General features: G+C 47.4%; 1 protein-coding gene and 1 long non-coding RNA gene across 7 annotated transcripts in view; one reads left to right on the top strand and one right to left on the bottom strand.

Annotated features, from left to right (window-relative positions):
* GLIS3 (GLIS family zinc finger 3) overlaps positions 1–15,593 on the bottom strand; it is a 540,949-nt gene that overhangs the window by 434,115 nt on the left and 91,241 nt on the right. Inside the window, exon 1 of one of the 6 annotated variants that reach the window (XM_042913526.1) lies at positions 7,548–7,977. The exons of 3 other annotated variants lie outside the window; for them this stretch is intronic. The gene's annotated coding sequence lies outside the window, so the exon portion shown is untranslated. Of the gene's footprint in view, positions 1–5,396; positions 6,132–6,481; positions 6,695–7,547; positions 7,978–15,593 lie in introns of those variants that run through there. 2 more of the 6 variants (XM_042913529.1, XM_042913527.1) reach the window with 2 other exon arrangements.
* On the top strand, positions 6,295–7,003 carry LOC122205281. Its single transcript, XR_006195990.1, has 2 exons — positions 6,295–6,477; positions 6,688–7,003. It is a non-coding gene; the product is annotated as an uncharacterized LOC122205281 (long non-coding RNA).

Here is a 15,593-nt window from a genome sequence, read left to right as displayed (position 1 = left end):
CAATAAGATACAATCTTAAAAAAAAATCAAAGCAGTGAAGCACTGAGTTCTAGCAATTAAAAAATATGAAGATAAACTACTGTTCCCTCCAGAGATTCAAGACCTTTCTGTCATTCAAGACCACTCAGAAAAGACAATATAATGAACATTATGGATCTCATCTAATAGGACCCCCGACTGTCTTATCTTTGGATTCATTTCAACCCTTACCTATCTAGAAATACACATATTCTAATTTTTCTATTTTTCTATGTTGTAAAAATTTCCTCAATGAACATCATCTTCCCTAAGTATGGTGTAAAATATCTGGCAGTACCCTTTTAAACTTAAATTAACGGCTAGGATATTCAAAATGCAGGTAGTAAATACAGACAAAGGTAAGAGAAAGGGGGAAGGAGGATGGACGTAGGAGAAAAAGAAATGATCAAGTCCAATTTAGAAATTTATTCTCTAAGTTAGTCAATCCTAACCTAAAAATCAAAGCAGAATTGAGAACCTTCCACATAAAACGAATAATTACAGGTTACTGAAAGAAATTCAGCACCTTCAGGAAAACACTACTGGAAGGCAACATTAAAAGTTCAGTAACCTCTCTTAGAATCCCCGCTCCTTACTTCAATCCATCTATATAACTCTCATACACCCTTAGCTCACTAAATGTCACTACTTTTAGTAGTCATTACCTACAAATGTTTCATTTACCTTGCCTCAATCATGAACTCATCGAGGAGTAGGGAAAGTTCTAGAAATCTGTGGCCCTACCACAAATGGCAAGGGAGAAGGGAATAACTAGGACTGTAAGAAATCACACAAAATGAGAATGAACTTGGGAGCAAAAGGATTTTTTAAGGCAAACATAGGTATGTTCAGGAAGGTAACCATGCCGTGGCCGTAAGTTTAACAAAGCACTAAAGTTTCTAAAGCAGCATTTTTCAAACTGGTGGCAGACTGATAGCAGGCCCTGCAATCAATTATTCAATACTGAAAGTGTTTTGTAATGAAACAGAACTGACTAGAATAAAAGAGAAACTATCAGAGTACATCAGATGTATTAACGGTTAAGTACTGTTTTACTTCAGTTTACTTGTGGGTATACGTGTCTGTAGATCTTAATGCATATAGTGTATTCTGGGTAAGATGAGAAAAATGTAGCTTATTGTGTGTTACAGTCAAAAAGGCATAAAAGCCACTGTTATAAAAGCATTTAGACTATCTGCTTGCCCAGGCATCTACAAAGAGAAAAACCTACAGGTATAGATAGAGCTGAATAGCCAAAGTAAAACAAATATCAAAATATAGCTGCATTAAATAAGTATTCCTTATTTATTTTAATTAATTAATATAAATTATATATATATATATATATAGTAGATCTATAAATTTGACATTTTTGGCTTTGTAAAACATTAGGATTAAATAATAAAAGGCTGTCCTACCACTGCTATCTTTCACTGTGTATTTGACTCAGTAAATATCATTCGATCAACATCAAACAGATCGACCAACTAACAGAATTAGGATCAAAATGACCCACAATTTTAGTTCTTCTTCATTGTAGAAGAGGGAAGACCTTCCCTGAAATAGAACTTCATTCTCACAATGCCAAAGGGGGACAAGTTTAAATTAACACATAACTGCCCTTCAGAACTGAGTTTTTCCAAACGGGTTCTTAATAGGAGTTAACCATCAGATCCCATGAAGAGGAATTTGAAATGGAAAAATGAACACATTCCTTATGATGTCACCACTGAATTAATTACCTGAATTGCAAAGGGTGAACACCACATGGCCATGGTTTGAGACACAAAGGCTTCTTCAGAAATATAAAAGAAAAGTAACTGGCTGGAGTTTTTTCTTTAAAAACAAAAACATAAACAAACCTCCAACCTTTATACAAGAAGATACAAAGGTAGTAAAATTTGGCAAATGAAAAACACATTCTTTGTCAGTCTTTGAGTACAAATGACTACTCGGTCTGTGTGAATAGCTATTTACACAGCTAAAGATCACAATCCTTTCAAAAAAGTAATAAATATCTACTTATGGAAGATTCTAGAAGTAAAACTGAATTTATCACTCACTAAACCAAATATTCAAGCATATTAAAGTGTCCCCCATGCCATGTATCACTGAATGATTTCTTTCCTTCAGTGTAGTTACTGCTTAAAAGTGACCAATAAAACTATTTTTAGTGTTGGTAGACAAAAGTTTTACACAAGTTAAATTATGTTCACTGACATCACTGCAGAAGTATGAACGTTCGCAACAATGACTAGTCCCTTAACCAACATGACAACATATTTATTTTAAAAAAAAAGGGGAAGGAGAAAGAAAAAGAAAAAGAAAAAGAAACAAAGAAAGAAAGAAAAGAGAAAAAAAGAAAAAACCAACATGAATGACTCAGTCAAGTTACAGAAAGAAATGGAATCTACTGGTCACGCTGAAAAGGTTGGGAAAACATTAATCCATTTCTTCACACACAAGAAAAACAAGAACTTGTACACAGCCCTGGCATCTGGTTAGCTTTCTGTGTATAGTATTCGGCAGGCCTAGAAAGGAAACTTCTTATATCTGGCTCGGAACTTGAGGAATAACTGACATTCAGAAAGCCTGAGCTCTATCAAGGCCCCTGGCACGGGGTCTGACCTTGTGCTGTAGCCCTACCTGCCCATCTGCAGTCCCGCAAGGCTGGCTGCACCTGAAGGAATGTGCGGCTGCTCCCATTCTTGGCCTTGAGGAGATCCGATCGGACGAGAAGGGCCCCATCAGCTTCCTCCATCTCAGGTCCGCTCTCAACTATGGACAGCCCTCATGATTCCAGTCTTCCAGACAAATCCCCTGATCCTGTTCCCAACGTGGATCATAACTGGATCCTTGTCTCTGTTCTTACTTACTGCTTTCGAGTCCACATGGGTGGTCCTTCCCCTCCTCACTTCTCTTGCCCCCTTTTTCCCCAAACCCACATCCTCCGTACCCTCCAGGTCCACCCCAAATACCCACTTTAGGCCTTCCCCCAACCTCTGTTAATATCTGTACCTGTCTGTAAAACGGTTAGAACTACGCTATTGTACGTGGTTCACGGAATTAACTCACAAACAATGAAAACTCGTAGCTAAAAGCTGGGAAACAAACACAGTAATTTCGGCCCCGAGACCAGGCACTTCTTTTGATGTGGGGGGTGGGTGGCCCTCACAGAGCAACTGTCAAATGCATCTGGAGACGGATGGTGCAAGGCGCATTCTCCTTGCTCACCCCGCACTGGCTCCATGCTGTATGCTTCGCTCCTGTCTATGGTCCCCCTATCAGGCCCTCATCGGGACAGAAAACACCGCTTCTGTTCTGCTAGTGTTTTCCTTGATTCTATCATATTAAGTGACGCCTGGCCAACTAACTCTGCAATCTCAACTGTTCTCATCATCTTTAAAAATTTTTTTTAATGTTTTTATTTTATTTTTGAGAGAGAGAGAGAGCGCATGCGAGCGAGCAGGGGAGGGGCAGAGAGAGAGATCATGAGATCATGACCTGAGCCGAAGTCAGACGCTCCTGAGCCACCCAGGCGTCCCTGTTCCCACCACCTTTAAAGGGAAATCCAAATTATCTGACCTACTAAAACGTTGTTATGTCAGCAAAGAAGACAGCCCCAGGAGTACATATTCAGTCATCCAACTTACATAAGGTATTTTTAAAGACAGGCAAAATTAATATATCTGTTAGAAGTCAAGGCTGTGGCTAGGGAACACGGTGACTGGAGGGCAGTGTGAGAGATGTTTCTGGAGTGTTGATGACATTCTATTTCTTGATCTGAACACCAGTTGCTCAGTTGTGTTTAGCTCATGAAATTTCATCAAGCTTAACATACGTGTACTTTTCTGTATGGATATTTTATTTCACCCCAATAAAGAAAAAATGGGTTTAGCGTCAACTCTGCCTGGAGTAAATGGAAAACCTGGAACTTGGGCATCTTTTACCAAACGACAGGTTAGAGTCATTTAAAGATTTTGTCATACGCCTCATCCTCCAGGATGGAGTAAGGCAGCACATTTTTTTTACTGCATAGATTTCCTACATGCTTGTTTATTTTTAAATTTGATTTTCAATCTTAATGGATCCTGTGAAGCAACCAAGCAAGTAAAAAGTTGGAGTCAAGTCCTGTATTTCTACCTTCTTTCTAATACCCTCTACAGAGAATAATTACAGAAACACAGAAAATGACTTCTCCAGGGAAGCGAGTGTGGCCCGGATGCCACTTCCTGAATTATCTTCTTCAAGAGGTACTTCATCTATATTTGGCAAGAATTACAAACTAACATTCCAACTCCAGAGATCACTACCTACAATACGCGAGGGACCAAAGTGAAAAGATTGTCCTCAGATTTAATTTACTAGCAAGGAAGAATACTCAGAGAAAAAAAAAAAAAGACTGAGGATACTCAGCTCCCTTTTGAAACAATGGAAAGACCCCTTTCTGCTGTATGAATAAAGGCAAGGCTGGTACCAAACATTAGTTTGCTATTATCTAACATCCCCTACCCCGCCTATTTTGGCCCAAAAGGAATTTCACCTACTAGGTGAACCCTGGAGTCCACCCCACCTGCCCCCCTCCCCTCAAAAAAGGTTGCTTTTCTTATTTGGAACGATGATCACTTCCAAGCAAACCAACAACAGACCTCAGGTATTCGGTCTCTGACAAACCGACTACCCTTAAGTAACTTGGGTGGAATCAGGGATCAGAGAAAAGATGCCCTCTCCCAACTGGCCTACGGTGAACCAGGAAGGCAGGGAGTGACAGCAGCACTGGGACTTAACTGCTCAGGCTCAAGAACTGTTAAGTCCTTCGAGCAACAATGACGACTTCAACAGCCAGTAAGAAAAAGTGTTTTTGGAAAGTAACTGGGAAAGAACTGTCCCCTACTCCTCTCAAAGGCACTGGAGGGTCTAGTCCGGCTGCCACAGACAACTAATGGCAACTGGAGTGCATTCGCGTGTGACCCTTAAACTTCAGCAAGTTCCCAACTGCAACACATGATATATAACATCACACACTCCTGTCTCTACGTGGCTGCAAGCTTCCCCCCAGCCTTCTTTGTGAGCAGATCCTCTTTTCGCAAACCTTCGCAGGATGCACTTGTTTAACACGTTACCAAGGAAGTAAAATCCGAGGAGGGACAAGAGGAGAAATGGGAAGATTTAAACCAGACAAGTCAATTTTGTACAAAAGAAAAAAAAAAAAAAAAGAAAAAGAAAAAAAGCTTCCCAGCTTAGCGTAACAGAGGGTGCTCTAATGGAGAACGTGACACAGGGGGAAAGGGATGTCTGGCTGACTCCCAAGGCAGAAATCATGACTCATCAAAGCTTTCAGTGGGGACACAGAGACTTCACATTAGTCTGGAGCTCACCTTCAGGCCAAGAAACGCTCTCTGCGCTGGACACTAGGAAACTGCAGTGTGTGTCCGGCATCTGTACCCACCGGCTGTGAGCGACTGGACAAAACCCTGCGAGTCTCTGGCTCTCGGTTTCCCCGTTCACAGGTGACCCCATCCATCGCCAAGGTCCCTTCCAGCGTTCACCGTCTATACTCGATATTCCCCGGTCCCCGGTCTTTTTCCCAAAGGGAACTGGTCCGCTGGGGGGAGCTGCGGTACACCCCTCCCCCCACCCAGCCCGACCCAAACTCCGCGGAGATACTGAGGTTCTGGAAGTACGTGACCGGACGGTGCAAAGCCCTTTTGTCTGCAAAGGGGGCCCGCAGTTACAAGAGTCCCGTCCCCACAGATGCTGCTCCCCGTGATTCCGGAAGTACCCTCCACCCCAGGCCCCAGGCCCGAGTTCAGATGCTCCGGGGGATCCGGGCCTCCCAGATGCCCGGGAAGGCTAGCCGCGGGGTGGGGAAGACGCAGCAGAGGGGCGGGGGCCTCTCCAGGCGGGAGGAGGACTTGCGAGATCCGGAGAGGTGCTGGGGACCCACTGGACGGGGAGACGCGCCTGGGGCAGGGCTGGAGGAGAGCAGCGCTTATCTGACCCCGGCTGCCCTCCCGCCCCAGGTCCCAGGCCCGAGTCACCAGGCTCCCCCAGCGGAGGGGCGGGTCTGAGCGGGGAGGCGACAGGGACCGGCTGGGGTGCGCTGCTGCGACCCCGCCACTCTCCGGCCGCCTCTGACCCCAGCCCTCGGCCCAGTCCGCGAGCTAGCGCAGCAAAACAAAACAAACTCGTGCTGGTTTCCTGTTGTGCAACCCAGTCCTGAGTAAGTCCGGGCCGAAAGGGCGCCGCCGCCGGCCCGCGGCGGGGACCCGCGCGCTGCCCTTCCCGGCCGAGCTGGGACGCCCGGGCAGCCGCGGGCCCCGCCAGCCGCAGCGCCCACGGAACCGGTGCCCCAGCCCCCGGGTCTCCTTCCGCGTCTTTCCTCCCAAACACCCCGGCGAGTCGAGGGCGCGACCCGCGAAGCCAGAAACAACCTTCTCCCAAAGCGTGTCCCTCCAGGTACCTAATTGAATCATCCATAGGATGACAAATCCGTCCGGGCCAAGTTTTCCAGACACTTGGGCAACTTCCTCGTCCCCGGGGTGATTTGTCAGCTGCAGTGAGTAACTTGGCAGTGTCGCTCGGGGCAAGGTGTGTGTCTAGGGGAGAACCCGGTGCTCACTCACGCTTTCCAGAGAGCAGCCCCGACCGACTTCAAAATACACACAGGGTCATTTACAGGGACGGGAGCCGTGAGCACGACAGAGTGCCCGAGACCGAGACATTCTCCAAACAGTGCTGACATTCCGTCGGCCCCAGAGAAGTGTAAACGCCGAGTGACGAAGCCGAAGCCGGCGGGGAGTGCGAGCGTCTGGGTACGTCTGCGCATTCTGCGGCGTGGGAGGTGAAAGTTAGAGACCTGGCGGCTGCGGGTGGTGGGACCGTCCCAGCGACAAGTTCAAGGACCCCCAACCGAAGGGCCTCCTGGAGCAGTGGGGACCTGGTCTCGGGCGAGGTGCGAGCGTGCAAAAAAAAAAAAAACAAAAACGCCCTTGGTGGAGCTTCACAAACACGTGGGAGCTGGAAAAGGCAGCTTCAGCCCCGTGTGTGTGCGCGCGCGGGACCTCACGTCACCCCACCAACTCTCACTTCTCCAAAGTTTCCCTTCAGTGGGGACTCCTGGGTGGCGTGCAGGACCACAGCCGCGCGTCCTGTAACTTGCCTTCATTGTGTGGCCCTCTGGCCCCTGCTGTTCAAAAGAAAAACCAAAAACAAAATCTCCTCCTAATTAAAGAAACTTTAATACCTTGTGGATTTCCTCTCCGTCTTCTACACCAGGCGCTCTTAGGCAACTGACAACAACACGGCTTGATCACTAATTGAGGGCTGCAAACAGATCTTTCCGAAAATCTGGGGCTGGGGGGGCGGGGTGCGCGTATCCTTAAACCCGCGCAAACGCCACTGGCTCCGCGTGGAAAACTAATTCTAATCCCTAGTTTGTATCTCGGAGCGTTAACTCCCCCGCGCTCTCAAGCGCCGGTTTCTCCCGACTCTCGCCTGCGAGCAAAGTTCCTATGGTAGCCACTTACCAGGTAACCCGGATTTCCACAACAAAGCCAGGCAGGCGTGTGGGTCCCTTCCCCTGCCAGCCTGTGAGTGACAGCGGTGGCCAGCGCTGGCGAAGAGTAACTTGGGGCTCCAGCCCTTCAGCGCGCTCCGCGGGTTCTGCCTCCTTCGGAAACGAAAACTCCCATCCAAGCCGGGGGACGGTGCGCGGAAACCCGGCCCCGGTGCCGTGTGTGCGCGCGCGTGTGCGAGGGCAGCGGCAGCAGGGGGAGGAGAAGGCAGAGGGGGGGTGGCTGGACCCTCGGCATCAGCGCATTCTCCCCCCCCACACAGACATACACACACGCAAATGTTTTTAAAAAGTTGAGTTTCGACTTTGTGCCTCGCCTGTCCCGCTCATCCTCGCCCCGGGCCGGGGGATGCGTCTGGGGGGCGGTGCGGGATGCTGGCTAATTGCTTTCGGCGGCGGTTCCGTGGGGGGGGGGGGGGGGGGGGGGGGGCGCTGGTGCGAGCCTGGACGACTGCGGGCGAGCGTGGGGGGGTGGGGTGGGGAGGGGCAATGGCCCTGGCGCTGGTGCCCTTGCGCGCCGCGCACTGGGCTGCAGGGGCGGCGCACTGTGGACACGGCTGCAGGGGGAGGGAGGCGGGAGGCGGAGAGCGGGGGTGAGGGAGGAGAGGCAGCCCTGAGAGGAGCGTGGATAAGTGTTCATCGGCGCAAGGGCCGGCCTGTGGCCAGCTGCTTCCTGAGTGTGAGCGCTGGTGGGGGGCGGGGAGGGGGGCGGGGAGGGGGGGGAGGAGGGGGAAGAGGGTGGAGACGGGCTCGCCGGTCACCAGGCTGGCCAATTCGATGGCTGAGCTTATGTCTCCCTCTCCACGCGTTCACACACACTGTCCCTCCCTTGTGCCTGAGCGTTTAGGAACTCCAGAACAGGGTACAGCAGCCAGGCACTCGGCCGCCTTCTTGGGCCTTATTTGTTGAATTGGCTTTTTTTTTTTTAACATGAAAAATGTGTCAGCTTTTCGACAGGATCTGATGTCAAATGGTAGAGAACAAGTGAAAAAAAAAATACCCAATAGTAAATGGAGAGAGAAAAACTTTTTAAAAAGTGGTAAATGGCAAAAGTATCTTCTGATATACAGGATTCGATGAACACAACTTCAAAAACGGCTAGATGAGGCACAGAGGCCGCCCTTGGCATCTTTTCTAAGTAAAGGATAAACAGAGAAGAAATGGAAATGTTACTCGAATATAAAATTCTAAAAACAGGCTGTTAGAAATGGAGGCGCACTCCCTGCATACAGTGGCACTTTCTCCTTAAGAATTCAATACCCTCACCTTCATACCCCACCTAGGCTGTGACCCCAGCTTTTCTGAAGAGGTTGTCCCCAGAAGGCCAACTATCCTCAGTGGTACAGCTGGAGATGCACAGACTTCCATCTCGGGAATCAAGGTATATAATGTACAAATACCCTCTAGTTGGGCCTTTCTGTGGTGACACTGAGAATTCCGCTAGTCCTCATATTCTATTCTAGGGCTTTCGCTCAAACATAAATTGGCATTCAAGTAGTAGATGCTAATGATCAAGACAGAAGCCCTCAAGTACACAAATGACTGTCCCCGGGAAAACCAAATAAAATGCTGACAGTTTTTATTGTCAATCAATTTCATTTCAAATGAAAATTTCATTTCGTTCTTACTTCAGAAAGAATATTACTAGAGTGGGTCTGTATCCAAGATATTGACATCACACACAAAAACTCCATTTTCACAATACTTAGGTCTCGTTATGATCTGCTTTTCAAGACTCCCTTTAGGGAAGGCATTTTTTTCCCTCTCCTAAAGACACAAACTCATCAGAATATTAATCACCAGAATATCTGTCAGCAGAAGTGGAGGGAGGGAAATAAATTTGTAAGTGCTTAGGATAAGTCATTCGGTCAATGTAACAGTTTCTCTCTGTTCTTCATGTCCTTTTAAATACAAGTATCCTAGTCCAAGATGGCAACAGAAGGGTTCAACCACACACAAGAAAAGACTCATAAAATAGAAGCATGCAGCACCATCACAGAAACAAAGAAACCCAGTGGAAGAAGTTGCCCTGACTAGCCCATTGTGGCTACTTCTTGCAACATGCCTGACATTCACCCAAAAAACTCTTCCTCATTAACTCCAGCCTTCAGGCACAGAGCACCATGGGGACACTGACCCTTTAATACGTCTCGGGAAATTCTCTTCATCCCGACTCTTGTATGGAAGGCTCCCCAGGAACAAGACAAGCCTGGGTGGAAACTGTAAAAAAAACACAAAACAAACAAAACAAAACAAAACAAACAAAAACCCTACCATCTCATGATTCTAAATATGATGGTTTTCATGCATGAAATGGTATCCTGGGGGTCTGAAGAAGCTTCCAAACCCCCCACTTGATGGGAACAGCTTAGCTGGAAGAGAAAAATATTGTGCTACACCCTACTGTAATCAATGGCTCATGGAAATAAAACATTGGGAAAGCTCTGAGTCACCAACCTGGAGATCCCCAAAATTCTCTTCGCTTATAAAGAGCCCCGGGATGGGAATGTCATTTTTTATTTAGGTGGGATTTTCATGAGCCTCTAACATTCCTAAGACCTTTCCTACTAAATACGTACAACACATTGCTTGACTTTTCTTTTTTTTTTTTTTTTTTTTCCGGCCAGGAATGTAATCTGCAATGTCCTTATGTTCCATGGCATATAGTAAAAATGCAGCATTCCCAATAAAGCCCTGGAGTGACTCAGAATGAGATCTGGACCTCTTCTAGACTAAATTGGTCAGCAGGAGCAGGGGGGAGGGGAGAGTAAGAAATGGTGGGAAAGGAAATAGTGTAGTGCAGTTATGACACCCTCTCCCTTCCCCATAAGCTCTCAATCATGGTCAGGCATCACGCCCTTCCAGCCAGAGCTGGGAACTACAATCTAGTTGGTATCTTCCAACTAGATTGTTAGATGTAGATACGTACAAGCTTGTATGTATCTCTCAACTGCTGACTCAGGGCAGCTGACTCAGCAGGCAGAACCCTGCTGCCAGCTCCAGTCCAGTTCTCATTCATTTGAGAAATATTCAGTGAGCACTCTGTCCCAGGACGGTGGGGGCCGGGGGGAGGGGGGGGGGGTAAAGGAATGAACACTTGCAAGCATTGTGCAAGGGAAGATGTCACATGAAGCATTTTGCCCAGTGCTGGGGATACAGCAAAGCCTCAAGAAATGACGGCCCCGCCCACCGCACTTCATCGTGGCAATCACGTGGGATTGCCACTAGTAGTCTCGCAGCGGAAGCCACGAAGCTGGAGCTCGGGAAACACTCAGAGTGAGAGGCAGCTCCAGGTGCAGCAGTCGTGAAGCCCCAAGCCCTGACAACAATGCCATCCTGCAAAATAATAGTGCCAACTCTGTGAATGTGTGCAAGGCACACTGCACGTGTACAAAGTGTAAGGCATCTTGTGATCGATGTCAGAGAAGCGCAGTTAAGTGTGGAGGACCAGGAACAACTTCCTACTCCACGCCACAGGCAGTAGCTTGGCTGTTTCAGCCGGACCTTAAAGGAGGGACACCTGGGTGGCTCAGTCGGTTGAGCTTTCGGCTCAGGTCATGACCTCACGGTTCTTGAGTTCGAGCCCTGCATCAAGTTCACTGCTCTCAGCTCAGAGCCCGCTTCCGATCCTGTGTCCCCCTCCCTCTCTGCCCCTCCACTGCTCATGCTTTCTCTCTCAAAAATGGATAAACATTAAAAAAAAAAAAAAAAGGAAGGGGTAGAGAATTAATAAGCAAAGAAGACCATTGCAAGTGGAAGAACCAGCATCAGAGAGACACAAAAGATCCCATGTATCTGCTCACACCAAGCAGGAATACAAAATAGGAACGTTCACCATTTCACAGCTACAGCAGAGGAACACAGTGGACTCTCGGAGGGAACATCCTAACAACTGCAAACCTTCAGGAGAACTGTTGTTTGTGTCCGTCTGAGCGATCTGACAGCAAACCATTTACAAACTTGCAAAGAACTATGATCAGACTTCTACTCCTGTAAAGTGTCTATAGAGAGAAACAAGCTTTAACCCCCAAAGGCAGATAAGCTGAGCTAACAGCCCCAGTGACAGTATGCCTAGCTATTAACACACACACACACACACACACACACACACACACACACACACACGGGAGCTGGCAAGAGTCCAGTTATGTAGAAATGCAGTGGAAAAAGTCAGTGTTTGCCAACTTAAAGAGGGGAAATAAATGTGTCAGATGGAAAATTTCCATTTTACCTTCCTAAGCGAACAGTACAAACAGCGGAATGCTATCAGTGCTCGATACCCTAATGAAACTGTTAAATTGATCTTTCTACTAATTCTGCCACGAGTGCAGTCAGCCCAGACTCTCCTGCTTCCACAACGGCGATGCGATGTTTGGAAATTATTATTTATACCCATTACATTCATGGCATCATACCTCTTTTCCTTTCTAAGTTCAAAACTGTAAATCAGAGTCTAAAATGTATCACTCCACATGCGACTGACCAAATGAATTATTTTCACCATATAGTCCCTCTTCCTCTTTAATTGGTAAAATTTTTCTTCCTATTTTATACAAACCTGATTCAGATGCATCTAATGTTCTGCAAAGGTTGACAGGATATTTCTTGACATACTGCTAACATCTATCTACAAAGAGCTTACCAAAATAAAGAATAAAGGGGCACCTGGGTGGCTCAGTCAGTTAAGCGTCTGACTTCTGCTCAGGTCATGATCTCACAGTTAGTAGGCTCGAGCCCCGCATCAGGCTCAGAACCTGGAGCCTGCTTCAGATTCTGTGTCTTCCTCTCTCTCTGCCCCTCCTCTGCTCACTCTGTCTCTCTCTTAAAAATAAATAAAAACATAAGAAAATCTCTTTAAATAAAGTTTGCAGACATACACAATACTCCACAGGCAGCCAGTTTCCTACTCTTTACCATTTAAATCCACACTGGCCACTTCTATATGATACATAATATAAAATTAATTACCTCATCGTAATGCTATCTATGCATAACCTGCCTTCTCCAAGTGCCTTCTAACAGGTAGAATTTACATTTCTTCATAAGCCTTTCATGGCCAAGCAATACTGGTGAGCACTAGTAAGTAATTAATGCTAAGGGAATGTATGCATGCATGAGTGAATGAATGAATGAATGAATGAATGAATGAGGAAGCAAAAGAATGGCTTTTTCTACCTTGAGAGTTGGTGGACAGCACTAACAACTGTCTTGGTGCATCCATGTGATCATTCTAATACTCCAGGAGGGTCTAAACACCTGTCATTCTCTTTCTGTGCCCCAAGGCTCTTCATTGTCAACTGAAGCTTCTTCTTGGGAAAGAAAACTCGCTGGGTAAGCAATGCTTACAAATCAGGGGGTGAGCCCCCCCTGCACTGCCCCAATGATCCTTCCCCAGCTGACACCCCACACCTCCTTCGTGCCTCCAAACCAGGTCATTTGCATCACACCCTGAATTCTGCCAAAGGGAAAAAAATATATTATGTACTAAATTCTGTGGAGAAAAAAGAGGGAAAGCATGGAATGAGGGTGCGGAGAGGAAGATCGATTGTTTCAAAACAAGAGGAGGCCAAGAAGGCAAGACAGCGGTGGGACATCATTAGCATAAGCGAGGACTGGGAGTAAGTTGAGGACAGAATTAAGCTCTACAAAAAAACTGATTCGGTGGCTTTTCGAACTCCTCCCCAACTCACCTCAGGTTCTGCACACACCTACCTGCAAGGGGGTTTCAAAGCACTCGGAAATTTTCTACAAGGTCTAAGTCCCCGTGACCCTGAAGTACTCAGGGGGCTTTCACACCCATCCACACTTCCTTTTGCCGCTGGAGAGGAGGGACGAGTCCGTGTCACCGCCCACCAGACAAATGAGCAGCAGCATCTAAGGAGACCTGCCCTGGGTAAGGTGCTGTCTCCCTTCAGGCCGGACCAAGGTTCCAAGTTCATTGTCCGCATTCCTTCCCTGACCCTCACAACACCCCAGTGAGGTACGATGCAGCACAATTTCCATTGTGCAAATGAGGAAACAGAGGCAGAGACCGGTGGGTGACCTACCCTACCGGTGTCACCCGGCTCCCAGGGGAATGCCCAGGCTTCAGGGCGAAGCACTCTCCCACATTAACCATTAAGCTACTATTCTTCCGGTGCGGGGCGCCCGCTCCCACCAGACGGTTCATTCACTCAGGCAGGGTGGTGTGCCAGAAGGGGGGTGGACTCTGGAATCAGCGAGCCCAGAAATGCTAACTCTACCCCTTCCTGGGAGAGCGTGGGCTGGTTCCCGAACCACTGAGGACCTCGGTTCTGCTCCGAGTTCCTGCACAGACTGACTGGGAATTGCGCTACTGGCCGGCACGCACCCCCAGTCGGGGGCTTCCTCTCCTGATAGAGGATGCAGCACAGGAACTCCCCTAGACCCGGCTCCAGGAACGGGCTTCACGACTCTGAGAGAAATCTCTCCCCGCTGGCCAAAGTGTACGGCTCATAAATTCATACCTAAGCCAATCAGGCATTCCCCTGGCCAGAGACTGGTTCCTAATTTGAGCCAATACGATGGGAAGAAGAAAGTCCTGGCTGCAGGGGTGGGTTCAGTGATGGGCGGATGACCCAGTCTGGGCCAATGAGACGTTCTCAGGAGAGGAAAGTTCTTTGGTAGCTTCCGAGGAATGTGGCTTCTCCTCTTTCTAGGGAGCCACTGGAAAGGGGCTCTCCTCTTCTATGGGTTGTGGAGAAACAGAAACGAAGCTGTCTTCCTCTCAGCCTGCCAAGGAAGGTGATACTTTGTGAGGGCAGGGTGGAGAAGGTAGCGGAAAACAGACCCAGAGCTCCGGGGGAACCCTACCTGATCTCCATCTCTGACCTCTGCACGGTTTCATTTGTGGGAGCCAGCAGATCCCTTTTATTTTTTTCAAACAAATAGCTGCCAACAACTTCCAGAAGCAACCGAGGTGTTCACGGTACCGCAGAGGACGCAAAGACAAGCAAGACAAACTTCAAGGGGCTCGCCACCTGTCATAAATAGTTTTTGTGATACCATTTTAGCCCGGTAATTTAAAAAAATTAACATTACGGCTCATGTTCTTTTCAAGATCCTCCTACCATTTGGTCAGTATAATATTAAACAAGAGACATTCCACTTCCCCAGTAATTACACAATGCCCCCTTTCAGACCAGCTGGTCAACCTCTGGAGGTCAGATGGAGTAGCTAATCCACTCGGTTGTCAGACAACTGCCTTGAAAACCAGGCCATTTCTACGTGTCCCGTTACTGGTTAACAAATGCAGCCCCAGAACTCAGCACCTCATAGGAAGTGTGTGCATTCCCAGATTCCTGTTGAAATTGGATTTCATCTCACTCCCAGAAAAAACAGAGTCAAGATTTTCCTGGAATGACGTTTAGAAATAAGACAGATTTGCAGAGAAGCGACTTCCCAGGCATCTCTGAGTCCCGCTCATTCCTGTTATTGTTGTTGTTATTAATCACCTTAGAAGGTTTCAGTTCAGCCTGGAACACCGCCTTCTCCCAGCCCCCATGCTTTTCCGTCTTGTGTTTTGTACCCAAATGTCATTTCAAACTCAGCCATACATGCCATTTGGGGCTACTGGTGTAAGCGGTAGGAGCAGAGAGTCCTTAGATTCTAGATTGAATTTCGGGGCCAGCAGTTAGACAGTCTGACCTTGATAATAATGATGCTATCTCAGCTGGTTGCATAGGTCAGAAATGTTCTTCCTCCGCTGCTTTCATTTTCCTTCCAGCAAGAAGTGGTCATTAAGGAGAAACTGGTGAGTGGCAAGTTATAAGCTGTAAGCTTAAGACACAGCTTAATTATGGCAATAATAATAGCTCATAGTTACCAGAAGCTTATTATGTGCCAGGGGCTGAGGTAAAGTACTTGAGACTCTTGATCTCATTCAATCCTCATGGATCTCACTCTAATGAGTGGCAGTGGTGGGACTAGAACCCAGCTCCCTATGGCTCCAGGGCACATGCTCTTGGCCACAACACTCTAC

Source organism: Panthera leo, chromosome D4, assembly GCF_018350215.1.
Source record: "Panthera leo isolate Ple1 chromosome D4, P.leo_Ple1_pat1.1, whole genome shotgun sequence".
Taxonomy (NCBI): Eukaryota; Metazoa; Chordata; class Mammalia; order Carnivora; family Felidae; genus Panthera; species Panthera leo.
Note: the sequence above shows the minus strand (reverse complement) of the source record. Positions and strands in the feature narration are given on the sequence as shown.